Below are 13,541 nucleotides of genomic sequence, written 5' to 3' on the forward strand. Positions count from 1 at the left end.
AGATATGGTAAACATTAGTAATTTCTTTTATAGCAAGCTTGTACCTTTTTTTTTTTCCATTTTGCATACCTCTATGCCTCCTTGAAATGTCTGCATTGCTCAGTATCAGAAAGAGTCCAGTCCTATGGATGGTCATTCACAAGCAAGTGTAGGTACTATAGTTATTTATTCTCTGTAGATCATCCTGAGTTGGGCATTGGTAAATCTCACCTTCTTTGTCTTTCCTCTTTCTTCTTCTTCCCCTTCCTTTTTCCTTCAGCATCCCCAAAACATTTTATCAACAACATCTGTTTTCAGGCTTCTTATTCAGGTATAGCCTAGGTCCTCAATTCTTTTCTTTAGACTGGCTTACCGACAATATAAATGAAACTCTCTAGTGCTATATTAATAACCTCCCATAAGCAGAACCCTGGTGTGTCATTAACTTAAAAAAAGTCTCACAATCAGAAAGGACAGGAGGAAATAAATGGTACAAAGACAGAAAAAGGCCTACCTTCCCACCTACAAAAAGAGAAGTAAGATTCTGTGGTTTGAAGGAATTTGCCTAAGGTCTCAGAGCTGTTTGGTGTGGCTGGTGCAGGGATAGTGATGTTTATAAGCAGAGGAAGGGAAGGCAAGGAGGGCAATGACCTTTGGACTAAGTCCTCCTCAGCAATTCTAGGGTTGTTTCATGTTATGGAAGAAGAGATACAGTTCACCTCTGTACTCTTCAAAAGCATGTTTTGGTGGAAAAATAAAAGGATAGCTCCCACCATTGTGCAAAGATTTCTTTTTCTTGAAGTTCCTGCCATTTGCATATGTTAACCTCTACCTGGTGAGACAGTATCACCCATCACTTACTTTTTCCAACAAATGTTTTCTGAGCAATTGCTATGTGGAGGAATTTAGGCGCTAAAGATACAATGCCCAATGAAATGGCCGCCCTTCCATTTTTTCACCGGAAAATGCTGTCTACAACATCTCTAAAATCTCCCATTCAGCTCTTTCTACCTTAATGTACCTTAATTCACTCATGAAAAAGTAGTGCTGCTGGCTGACCCATCTCCCACCCTGCCCCCCAACTCTTATCATCTCAGGTAGGACACTGCTCCTTCCTCGTCTCTGCCAAGGAATCCGAGAATTCCCCGAATGAACACAAGAGTAAGCACAATCAGACCTACTCAAACTCAGGAGAGACATGTTTTTTGCATGAAGTGGTGGAAAATAAAGTTAATCCAACTGCAGTCAGATTTCTAAAGTCAAGAACTAAAATGTCAAAGACAGGAAAAAAGTGTTATCCCCATGGCTACTGTGCTCAGGCTGAGGATGACTCATGAGTGGTTGTGTGTGTATGTATGCGTGTTTATTATCTCCAGATCATTGACAAATTACTAGAACTAGAAACTTGGAAATCGCAGCCAGAATATGTGGACTAATTGAGATTTGAGTTCTCCTTCGGTGGTTTTGAAAGTGTCTTGAAACATGTACAGAAGTAAAAATAAACTGCAGACATAAGTGTTCTTTTTGTTTTTTGTTTTGTTTTGTTTTTTTGGTCTGATAGACACTTTTTACATAGCGTTGTTTTGTTTGTTAGCTTTCTTATTTCCACCTTGCCATGATTAAACTATTTACAAGTAGGCTAAAAATCTTTTCTAGAAAGTAAGTTTTTATTTCAAAAGGTGAAATTTGCTAGTAGGTAAAGATTTTTTTCGCCCTTAACCAAGGAGTTTATCTATTTGTAAATGGTATATGTTTATTTCATTATTTCAAATCAGTGAGGAAACTATGTATCACACAAGGCATTTGGGAAATTAGTTTTAAAATACATCCCCTCATTTACATGTTCTTTTCCTTACTGAGCCAATTTCTCTTTCCTCCTCTTCCTGGCCACTCCCTCATGCTTTCTCACTGAATCTGGAAAATTCTTACCAGCCATCTTTTATGTGCCAGGCACAGAGAATTGAAGAATTCTTTGGTGCTCCAGAATTAAAGTTCTCAAGTAGCTTACTGTGGGGAATAAGCTTAGGAATTCCCTGAGCGTGCACTGATGGGTTAACAAGGCATAAAGAATTAGAAAGCCATTGGATGTACACAAATTTGGGTATACAAGATTAAATAAGAATAGGTAAAGTAGGGCAAAGGTCCCAGTACAGGACAAAGGTATAGGAATAGGGAATCTCAGTATGAAAGCATCCAAGATGAGGTAAACAAGATTAGGTATTCAGTTAGGTATTCAGGCGGGAAGGGGGGGGGGGAGGGGGCACTCCAATTTAGTACTATAGCAGAAGCTTCTATCACAGGAAGGAAAGACCAAATTAGGTAAACAGTTAAATAGGGCTATAGACTTCAGCAGGGCAAAGTTGCCCATAGCAGAGCTAATTAGCAAAAGAAAGGTGCCTTGTTGACCCTGAGGTAGCAAGCTCTGTCTTTCTTGTCCCCTAAGCCAGTTTAGGTAAACAGATGTGGGGCCTCATGTCTGCTGTAAACAACCTTTTTTTTTTTTTTTTTGGTTTGTATTAATCCAAACCCCTAACACCGCCTGTCTTCAAAACCCTCTTTCCCTCAGGCCCATGAGTTAACGTTCATGATTTCACTGTCTCATGATTTCACTGTCTCTTTGTGCTCGTTTGTAAGCCTTCTGATACTAATAAAAACAGAACAAGGACCTTTATTCCGGGCTCTTGTCTTCCCCCAAACATTAGCCTCTCTCGCATTTTTTAATCCTGCATCCCGCTTTCTTGCTGGACAAGAAAGAACTCCAGACCCAGAGTCTATGACGGCTTATCACTGTACTAAAGAGGAAGTTATGAAACAACAGGACAAGTGCTGTGACCTGTGATGTGAGAGACATGATGAATAGAGGAGAACCTAACTCTGCTTAGCAATTTGGGGGACTATTTCACAGAAGTGCAACTCATGTCATATTTTGCAGGAGGAACAGGGCTCTCTACAGACAGAGCATGAGGAACTGCAAGCAACTGAAATTGCTCTACAAGTTCACAGACACAGGAGAGTAAAGTACAGACAGAACACAGAGCAGATGGGTGAGGAGGCAGTAAGGGGAACAATCACGAAGAGCATAGCAGGCCATAGGAAGGTTTTACCTGTGACTCTGAGTGTGTATTTTGGCCTGTCTTCTAACCTATAAAATAAAGCAACAGAAACTGGGTATGTTTGAAGATAGGAGAAATAAATGCGGTGTGTTCATATAACTCAAATGGCACACTACTCAGGTGATAAGATTTGTGGTTTCCCAGGGAACTTCTGGTAGTGAATTAAACAAAATGATTTGCTGAGTTATACTGAGTACTTTCCTATATACCCAGCACAGATTCAGAGGTTGGGGCTAAGAAATACCAAGTAAGTTTTATTCAAGGCAACACATTTATTGATCCCCAAGACTACGCAGACCATTATGCTGGCATAGAGGGTACAAGGATGAGTAAGATACTGCCCCTATCTCCAGGAATCTCAGAACTCAAGGCACAGAATAGAAGTGATGGGATGGTTCCAATTCCTTCCATTACTTATGCCATTTGTTGAGTTTCTATTGTATGAGACCTAATGTGGTTGAAGTAAGGAAGAACAACCTTTGTATCTACTGCATCATTTACCAATCAACCACCTGTCTTCAAGAAGCTCATGGGGTACTGCCTAAATAATGTATACGAACAACAGAAACATAAGGAGAATTACAGACAAAAAAATTTTTGTAAGAGTTTCATTCAGAGTAATTTGGATGCAAGGAAAGGGCTGAATACTACTGACCATCCACTATAAAGCCAATTTTACAAATATAGTCACATTCTTCATGACTCACCAAAACAGACATCCTTGTCTCCATTTACATGTGAGGAGATAAAACAGAAGTTAGAGTAACCTGCCCAAAGATAGCCATTGCTAAAGGTAAGGACTTGTAGTAGGCATTTCTGGTTACATAATCATGTTTTCTCGACACTTACCAGGCTATGTGGAATTAAAAATAGCTCAGAGAAAGAAGTGGCATTCAAGGAAACCTGATTCTCACGTTCTCATAAAGACACAGCCTTGTACCAGAGGCTTGGTGGAAGCTGATCAATCTTCTAGTGGAAGCTGATCAATCTAGCTCATTATCCAAAGAGGTCAAACTTGGATAGGAATAGAGCAGTGGACATTTCCACACTTAGTATGTTCAGATGGTCTTGTGTGCAGACATAGGAATGCCATGGCATACACTTTGTATCATCTGGCACCAGTTATATGGCAGGAACCCATTTGCAATCATTCGTATTTGTGTTTTGAACATTTATAATAACATTGGGTAAATGAATATTAGCCCGTGCACTTTGTTCCTTGCCAGGACATAAATCAATAGAAGTCTTCAGGAATCTAATTAGAATTTTGTTTGAGAAAACTTCTCATAGTCTCTGGTATTAAAGATGTTAAGATTTGAAAGCTCATGACATGACAGAACAGAGCATAAATGATTTTGGATGGAATGCCTGTCACTTGAAATGTGGATAGAACCATCAGAGGCCTTAGCGAGAAAATAAACTTGGGATTGTAAATAATGCCTGACCTGACATTTCCCTTGTGGGGACCCCAGTAATGGGGCCCAGCTGCCAAACACGATGCTCCATTGAGTTGTAAGGGAAAATAACATTTTTTCATACTGATATTGTGAGTTAAGATCCATGACTGAATGCCATTTGTTTTTGTACTTTACAACAATTCAAACCAGATTATTTAATACTGAAGCCACAGAAAAACAATCCCCACTGCCAGCCCCCATTCTTCCTCCCTCCTGATGGATCTGTTCTTTTGTTCTCAAAATACAGGTTGGAAATAGGGCTGTTTACTGAATTTTTCTAACTGAGGTTGCAAGATGAAAAGCTTTCATAACTGAGCCTGAAGTGCTAAGATGCTTTTAATCAGTGTGTAGGATTTTAATTAATCCCAGGGTTGCTCCTTCTCCCAGAAGTTCAGGTGCAAGGTCATATTCTTGAAGGGTTATGTTTAAGTGCAGGCTAAAACACCCTCTCAGAAAAAAAGGATAGAGAATACAGATGTTTGTCCTGGGAGACAGAAGACTGGGTTTTATCTCATTTCTGTTATTCTGGGGTTGTTGCCCCATCAGTGAGATAAGGGCACTTACGAAAGAATGACTTCACAGTTACTGGTTATATACAGAGTATTGTGAATATATGCAGAGATGTTTTGAATTGAAGCTTATCTATATGTACTTTGTAATTACCCAAGTCAAAGACTAATCATAGTCTGTATGTTCTACTCACAGTTTTAGAATTCGTATAGTCAAATCTAAACAGCTATAGTTAAATGGGCCATTCAGGCAATTCTGTCTCAGTGCCCTTGTTTGTAGAACAAAAGGATGGGCCTAGGGGTCTTGGCAGAGACTCTATGGCTTCCAGGACAAAGTAAAAACTCCCTCGCTTGGCACTCAAGTCCCTTCATGATCTGGCCAGTTGACACCCCTCCAGACATACCTCCTGCAAGCTCTCTGCCATTCCTATGTCCTCAGTCTTGACTCTAAAAGTCTATACTATTTTATGCGTTTATGACTTCTTATAAGTTATTGCTTCTTCTTAAAATTTCCTTACTTCTGTTATTAAGTCAGAGTAACAAATAGCATATTCTGTAGACACTGGCATTTTTTAAGTGCATTCCATGGAACACCAGTCTCATAAATGCTTTTCTGATGTGTTGAGCATGTGTTTTTGAGAGCAGGGGAAGAGGAGCTAAGTCTCAGTGATCAAGATATTAGGAAGAATGTTTATTCTACCAATCTCTTGAAAATCCACAAGACAGAAAAGTATAATAAAGGTTCTGAAAATTCTTGAAAAAGAGAAGTATATATAAGCCAACACTTTCCAAATTCATATGATGACAAATTCCTTCTCCTATACAATAGCTACAAATACCCTCCAGATCACAGTGGGAAACACCTGTTCATATTAACATCGAACACATGTCACAGATAATCAATTTTCAAGGAATTATGATATAATTTATTCTTATCAATAAATTTTAATAAACTGCTTTATACTGAGATAATTACAGTTATAACATGAAATTGTAGGAAATAATAGACACATGTACACTTTACCTAGTTTCTCTCAACGATACCATCTTGCAAAACTATAGGACAATGTCGCCTCTAAGATATTGACATTGATACAGCAAAGATAAAAATTCACCTCTGCCTTCTTAATCCCTGGCAACTATTAATCTGTTTCCTATTTCTATAATTTTGTCATAACAAAATGGAATAATACAGTATATAATATTTTGAGATTGACTATTTTAAACTCAGCATAATTTAACTGTAGTCAGATTGTTTCATGTATTAATAATGTGTTCCTTTTTTTTTGCTGATGAGTATCCATGGTGTGGCTATACCACAATTTGTTTACACATACACCTGTTGTAGGACATCTGGATTGTTTCCAGTTTTAGGCTATTATGAATAAAGATGCTATAAACATTAGTATGCAGGGTTTTTCTTTTCTTTTTCTCATAAATTTAAGTCTTCACATCTTTGGGTTAAATGCCCAGGAGTGAAATGGGTGGGCAAAATGGTAGTTAAATGCTTAGGGTTTTAAGGCTTGTTTTTTGTTTGGTTGTTTGTTTGTTTAGGAGACTGCCAAAATGTTTTCCAGAATAACTAAGCCATTTTATATTTCCAATAGCGATACATAAGCAATTTAGTTCCTTATCCTAGCCAGCATTTGATGTTGTCATTATTTTTACTCAAGCTATTCTGACAGATATGTAGTGATACCTCATTGTGATTTTAGTTTGCATTTTCCTAGTTGCTAATGATACTGATTTTTTCATGCACAAATTTAACTTTCTGAATGTTTATAAGGCTCCACAAATTATCTATTTCACAATGGATAATAATTTGGATAATAATTTATGTGTCTAGAGTTGTTTATAGCCTTCCTTTATTATCTTTTTGATGTCTGTTCTGTCTTGTTCTGTGGTGTTATCCCCTATTTCATTTCTGGTATTGGTAATTTGTCTTCTCTCTCTCTCTCTCTCTCTCTCTCTCTCTCTCTCTCTCTTTTTGTCAATCTTGCTAAAGTCCTGCTAATTTTATTGGACTTTTTTAAAAAAGATTTTTAATTGATCTCTATACTATTTTTCTGTTTTCAACTTCATTCATATATTTGATTTTTGAAGTTTTCAACTTCATTGATATGTTCTTATTTTTTCCCCTTCTTTCTGATTCCTTTGGGTTCAGTTTGGCCTTTTCTCATTTCTAATGTATTCATTTAATGTTATGAATTTCCTTTTTAGCCCTTTTGTAGCTGTGTCCCACAAATTTTGATATACTATATTTTCATTTTCATTCAGTCCAATGTATTTTTTTTTAATATTCATGAGACCTCCTTATTTGGCCCACGAAATATTTAGATGTGTATCATTCATTTTCCAGGTCTTTAGAGATTTTCCAGTTCTCTTTCTGCTTTTTATTTTTAGTTTGATTCCACTCTGGTAAGAGAAAATTGAATGATTTCAATTATTTTAAATTTGTTGGGGTTTGGTTTTTGTCCCAGGAGATGGTCTATCTTGGTATATATTTCTTGGGTACTTGAATATAATACCTATTCTGCTGTTGTTGGTTGGAGTTTTCTCTAAATGTTGATTAGATATTATTGTTTGATGATATGAATTCTTCTATATGCTTCCTGACTTTCTATTTGACCAATCACTTGTTGCAAAAGAAGTGTTGAGTCTTCAGTTTTAGTTACAAATTTGTCTATTTTTCTTTTCAGTGCCATCAGTCCGTAAGGCTCTATTCACCTTCTTTCTTTCCTTCCTTCCTTCCTTCCTTCCTTCCTTCCTTCCTTCCTTCCTTCCTTCCTTCCTTCCTTCCTAGATTGCTTTTTAGACTATGAAATTTCTACTGTTCTATCTCCCATTTACTGATTCTTTCCTTTGTGTTCTCCATTCTGCTTTTGAATCTATCCCCTGATCTTTCCATTTCAGGATTATATTTTTCAGTTCTAGGATTATCGTTTGTTTCTTTACTTCTATTCCTTTTCTAAGTCTTTCTCTTTCGTCATTTGTTTAAAGACTATTTTTAATTTCCCATTACTGTATTTCTATTAGGGCTGCGTTAAAATCTTTGGCAGATAATGTTAACATCTCTGTCACTTCAATTTTGGCATCTATTGATTGTCATTTCTCATTCAAGTTAAAATCATCTTGGTTCTTGGTATGAAGAGGATTTTCAATTGAAATCTGGAGATTACATTGTAAAATTTGGGTCTTATTTAAATAATAACTGGATTTATCTGATACTGTTCTGGCCAGGGAGGGAGAGGAGTAACAACTTTGTTACTGCCAGATGGAGGTAAAAGTCCTGGTTCCCCACTTGGTCTCTGTTGATAACCAAGATTTGAGAGGTTCATCATTATTGCTAGGCATAAATTTGGCTCCTTATGCTATTTCCATAGTAACTTCAGTGGGGGTGCCTTCACTATGCTGGGTGATGAAAATCCTGACTCCCCCCACTAGGCTTCCTCTAGCATTATCCTGGTAGGGAGGAGAATGGTGAGTTGGTGGAGAAATTCAGGCTTCCTGCATGGTCCCAAGAGACATAAGTAGGATGGCTCTTAATTGGATGGTGGGGGGTGAAAGGCCTTCTCTGATATCACCCCAGACTTAGATGGGGGTGTTTTGTTACAGTGCTATGAGGATGGAAATCTAGGCTGCTCCTTGCTTGGCATTTGTTGGTGTGGGTGTCGGTGTGCCATAGTTTTTCTGTGGTGTTTGGCTGTAGATTTGTTATTGCCTAAAATCTTTACATCTTGCTTTCTTGTCCCTTTCCTGGTCCCTTGACTGAGAGAATAAGCTTCTGTTGGGGCTGTTTGGTCTGTGTCCATTGGCATTTCCAGGTTGCTGGTTTCTTCATCTTCCAGTTTTATATAGAGGAGGCAAAAAGAAAATCCAGCGTATTCATCATCCTATTGTTCCTTTGAGTCCTGAGGTCCCTGGTTTGCCTGCCTTCTCATCTTCAACTTTCAGAATGTTATGTGTGTCTTATGTATAATGTCTAGAATTTTTAGTTGTACTTATTAGGAGAAAATTAGGTCTAGTCTATCTTGCTGCAGGTGAAGTCCTTTATCAATAATTTTAAACCATTATTTTTTTTGAAATTTTTATTACCTCCAAACACAATACGATATTCTTCTTTCTTAGACTTGATTTGTTTGGAGCAGTTTTAGGCAACATGATATTCTTTGTATACATTATTTTATTTTGTTCCTATTATACAATGGGTGAAATATCATTATCTCTATTTAACAGGTGAGGACTGAGGTTCAGAGAGGGTAAGGAACTCACATAAGCAAAACACAAAATCAAGATTTAACCCTAATACCTTTTCTCTTCTAACTAAGCAGACTCTTTTAAAGTCATGCAATGCCTAGGTGGCTCAGTGGGTTAAGCATTCGACTTTGGCCTAGGTCATGATCTCACTGGTCCCAGTTGGAGCCCTGCTTCGGGCTTGGTGCTGACAGCTGAGAGACTGGAGCCTGTTTCAGATTCCGTGTCTCTCTCTCTCTCTCTCTCTCTCTCTCTCTGCCCCTCCCCCACTCACACTCTGTCTCTGTCTGTCTCTCTCAAAAATAAATAAACATTAATACAAAATTTAAAGTCATGCTATTAATTTTGCTCTACACAGGACTGTTGGTCTACCTCTGGAGTTTTTGGAATTCCTGATGATTGAAAGAGAAATTCTGAGAGACAATAAGAGAAATGGTAAGAGATCCAGGAGTCAGGACACATACAAGATAACTGAAAGAAACTAAATATTGGAGAGAAAAGACTGTGTCTTCACACATCTGAACAACTTCCAGATGGAACACACATTTGAACTCTTCTGTGGGTATCAAGAGAACATGAGCAGGACTAATGCTTAAATGTTGCAAGGATCCTGAGTTCTGCTTAATTATAAGAAAAACAATTACAGATGTCTGAAATGAAGATAAATTGTATATGGTGGCAACGAACCCCCATCCCAAACTGAGTTCAAGCAGGAACTGGATTAATATCCTGTGGCTGAAAAGTATGCAGAGGCTTGGTGAATATGACCTCAAAGTCCTCTCTCTTACAACCTTTAATGCAGGCCTTGCTATGTGACACTGGACATTACTTCTTTCTAAGTTTAATTTTCTCTTCTGTAGAATGGAGATAATAATCATACAAGCTTCACAAGATAATTATGAGAATTAGATGATTAGATGAGATGGTGGACGTAAAATGTTTAGTGCTGCTCCTGCCATGCAGAAAATACGAAATAATCATTACCAGTGATTATGATGATGATGATGGTGGTGGTGGTGGTGGTGCTGGTGGTAATTTTGTGGGTTCCAAGGATACTGTAGGCTCTTTGAAGGGCTCCCGTTTTTGTTGTAGAGAGACACGTTGAAGAACTGATGAATAGAGTCTTCAATAATAAAAATAGATGTAAGAAGTGAAAATTTCATTATACCCCACCTATTCTTGAATATTTTTGTATTCTAGAACAGACCTGAACTTATCATTGTTACTTGAGATGTCTTGCATTTGGAATACACCCTCACATAGGGCAAGTACAAAATGAGTGCTACTCATTCATAGGTGTCCAGTTATATGCTAATTCAAGTCCTTCAAAATTTGTCAATCATGTGAATCAACTGGATTCTACCTCCAAATTACTATTCGATCTTTGGCAAGCCTCTTAATATCTCCTAAATTCCAAACTTTCTCTTTCACGAAATAAGATTTAGAGATCATCTCTAAGCTTTGACCTTGCCCTGGGGCTTGGTTATTTCTCACTTTGAAATGAATCCACATACCTTAGAAGGGTCAGAAAAAAATGCAGCACTCAATTGGCCGCGCTCTTTTCTTCCCATTGTCTGGCTCAGAGTCACCAATCAGGGGGATTCACATTATCAGGGCAGTGGAAGCCTATACTCCAGCCAGATTCCATTCCAATTTTCTTTCAGCTTTAGAAGCAGTGATTCATGGCCCACTGCCGTCCTTGTTGGGATTCACTTTCTTAGATGAATTAACTATTCCCAGCATTTCTTCTTGCAAAATTCCTGACCCTGCGGGGGAGAAGTAAATACTACTTATTTCACTTTCCTCTTGAGAGGAAAAGGCTTCAAGGAGTTTGGGAATTGGGGCTGGTTCCCAACAGACACTTTCACACTTAGATCACTTCTCATGATGAAATATTTTCCAGACAATCTGAGCATTTCCATCCATTTAAGTACTGTAGGCATCAAAGAGGTGCCTGCTTCCTACAGGGGAGCTTTGCAAGAAGTCACAGCCTTCCAATGGCTATGAGATATACCTAGTTGTAAGAGCTACTTCCAACCAACTCTATAAGTCAATGGTGGAATACATCTTTGGAGAAAACTTTACTTCTATTGCCTCTCCTTCAGTGGACAACACCAATGTTTCCCAGTAACTCAAACCGAAAATTTTCCCCACTCTTTCATTCCTCACCATCAACTGGTCTCCATGTCCAGTCTATTCTACTTTCTAAACTTGTTTTTCTTTTTTTGAATATTCAGTTCCTCTTCACTTATGAACACTTCCAGTGTTTAGACTATTGCTGAGGCTATTTTACAAGCCTGGAATTCAATCTCTTGGCTTCACTGTTCAGTCTCACTGTGTTCTTCATCATCCTTCACACTGCTTGCCAAGGCCATCATTTCAGTTACGAATCCAGGTACAGTCATCCTTTGTGCCCAGCACAAGCAGCACAGTGGCTCAGTGAAGAGTCTTTTAAGTACCTTCTTATCGCCTATGCAGCATATGCAGTTTCTCATGATCTATCCTGTTCTCCTTTGCCAATTTTACTTCTCACCAAGAGCATTTTTGTACCCAATGTCCAAAGCACTGAACTACTGGCATTTCATCAATACATCATACTCTTTTATTTTTCTGGGCTTTTGTAATTCTATTCACTTGTCTCATCATGCCCTTCCCCTCAAAATCCCATACTAAGCAAACTCATACCATTTCACCATGAAGAACTGCTTTAACTCGAACTTCTTCTGTTATACCTTCCTTGATTACCTAGGTGATTTTCTTCCTGTTTTCTCATTGTGCTTTTATAAAAGTATGGCGTTATATTTATTTTACCACTATTCCCTTACAGACTATGGAGAGAAGGAAATTAATACTATCTTTTTTTTTTTTTTAAATATTTTTTTTCAACGTTTTTTTATTTATTTTTTGGGACAGAGAGAGACAGAGCATGAACGGGGGAGGGGCCTAGAGAGAGGGAGACACAGAATCGGAAACAGGCTCCAGGCTCCGAGCCATCAGCCCAGAGCCCGACGCGGGGCTCGAACTCACGGACCGCGAGATCGTGACCTGGCTGAAGTCGGACGCTTAACCGACTGCGCCACCCAGGCACCCCAATACTATCTTTTTTTGTGTGCAGATTTGGTTCTTTGCTAGCTAATGTGTTAACAATTTAATCAATATGTATTTCTTTGTGGATAACTAGCTGTTATTCAGATGTGAGAGCATTTTCAGAGAAGACACTTTGGCTTTTTAAGAAATTAACAATACATGACTGGGGTCTTTGTTGGTGGCCAGACTGTAAAACTGTAAGAAGCTGTAAAGGATTCATCTGAAGGTTGATTCCATGTTACCCATGGGTTTGGGTTGTTAGTAAGCCTTGCTCCTATATAAAGTCCTGATTGAAGCAGATTAGCCTTCAAGGAAGGAGTCATGCCTACTTTTGTAACATTTATCATTCCACTCTGTTTGTGAGCATGGAAGGAATATTTTGACAGAAATATAGATATCCAGAAGAAATCAGGCAAAGAGTTCATCATCCGTTCTAGCTCTGAAATCCCAGGTGTAGCAAATACTATTAACAGTAGAAACAAAGCTGCTTTGGACCTTTAACTACAGGTTATTGGTGTGTGGGGACTTTGATCACTCATACTGGGAGGAAGACAGCACAGGTAACTGGAAAACAGGACTACTGTCCCTATGGTGGCAAGGCCACTAGACACTGTATATTGGTGGAGAGTATAAGCAATCGCTTGTGGAAGCCTTGCAAAGATGAAATAAAGAAGGAATGAGCAATAGAACAATGGAGAATAAGGAAGGGTGGGTTCTAAAAGTGACTGACTAGCAAAGAAAATGGCAATTGAAAAAAATGAGGAGTTTTTCAGGTATCCTCATATAGAAGGTTATCATGTGCTTCCTGATTCTCTTGAATTTTAATACTGAAGAATAACAGATGCACTAGGAAGAGTTCTCTTGCCCTTCCATTCCTCCATTCCTTTGTTTTCACGCCCCCATCAGGAGATTTTGATAATTTTTCTAGTGTTAACTCAAACCCATCTCTTCCACAAAGTTTCTCTGATAATATTCCATAGACTTCAATACACATCATCCCCCTTCCTGGCATATCAGTCATGTGGTGTGGTTCTACCCCCCTGAAAACTCCTTCTTCCTTGGTAAGCTTGCTTGATTTCTCAGCAGCTCAAAACCTCAGACCCAAGTTTCTATGTGAAAACACAGTTTCTATGTGATTCTTC

At 38.4% G+C, this 13,541-nt stretch overlaps 1 long non-coding RNA gene across 1 annotated transcript; it reads right to left on the bottom strand.

Annotated features, from left to right (window-relative positions):
- Window positions 1-2,438: 2,438 nt before the first annotated feature.
- LOC123381613 lies at window positions 2,439-12,230 on the bottom strand. Its single transcript, XR_006588848.1, has 2 exons — window positions 10,827-12,230; window positions 2,439-10,435 (listed from the first exon to the last, which is right to left on the bottom strand). It is a non-coding gene; the product is annotated as an uncharacterized LOC123381613 (long non-coding RNA).
- Between the last annotated feature and the right edge of the window lie 1,311 nt (window positions 12,231-13,541).

This window comes from Felis catus, chromosome D4, assembly GCF_018350175.1.
Source record: "Felis catus isolate Fca126 chromosome D4, F.catus_Fca126_mat1.0, whole genome shotgun sequence".
NCBI classification, from domain to species: domain Eukaryota; kingdom Metazoa; phylum Chordata; class Mammalia; order Carnivora; family Felidae; genus Felis; species Felis catus.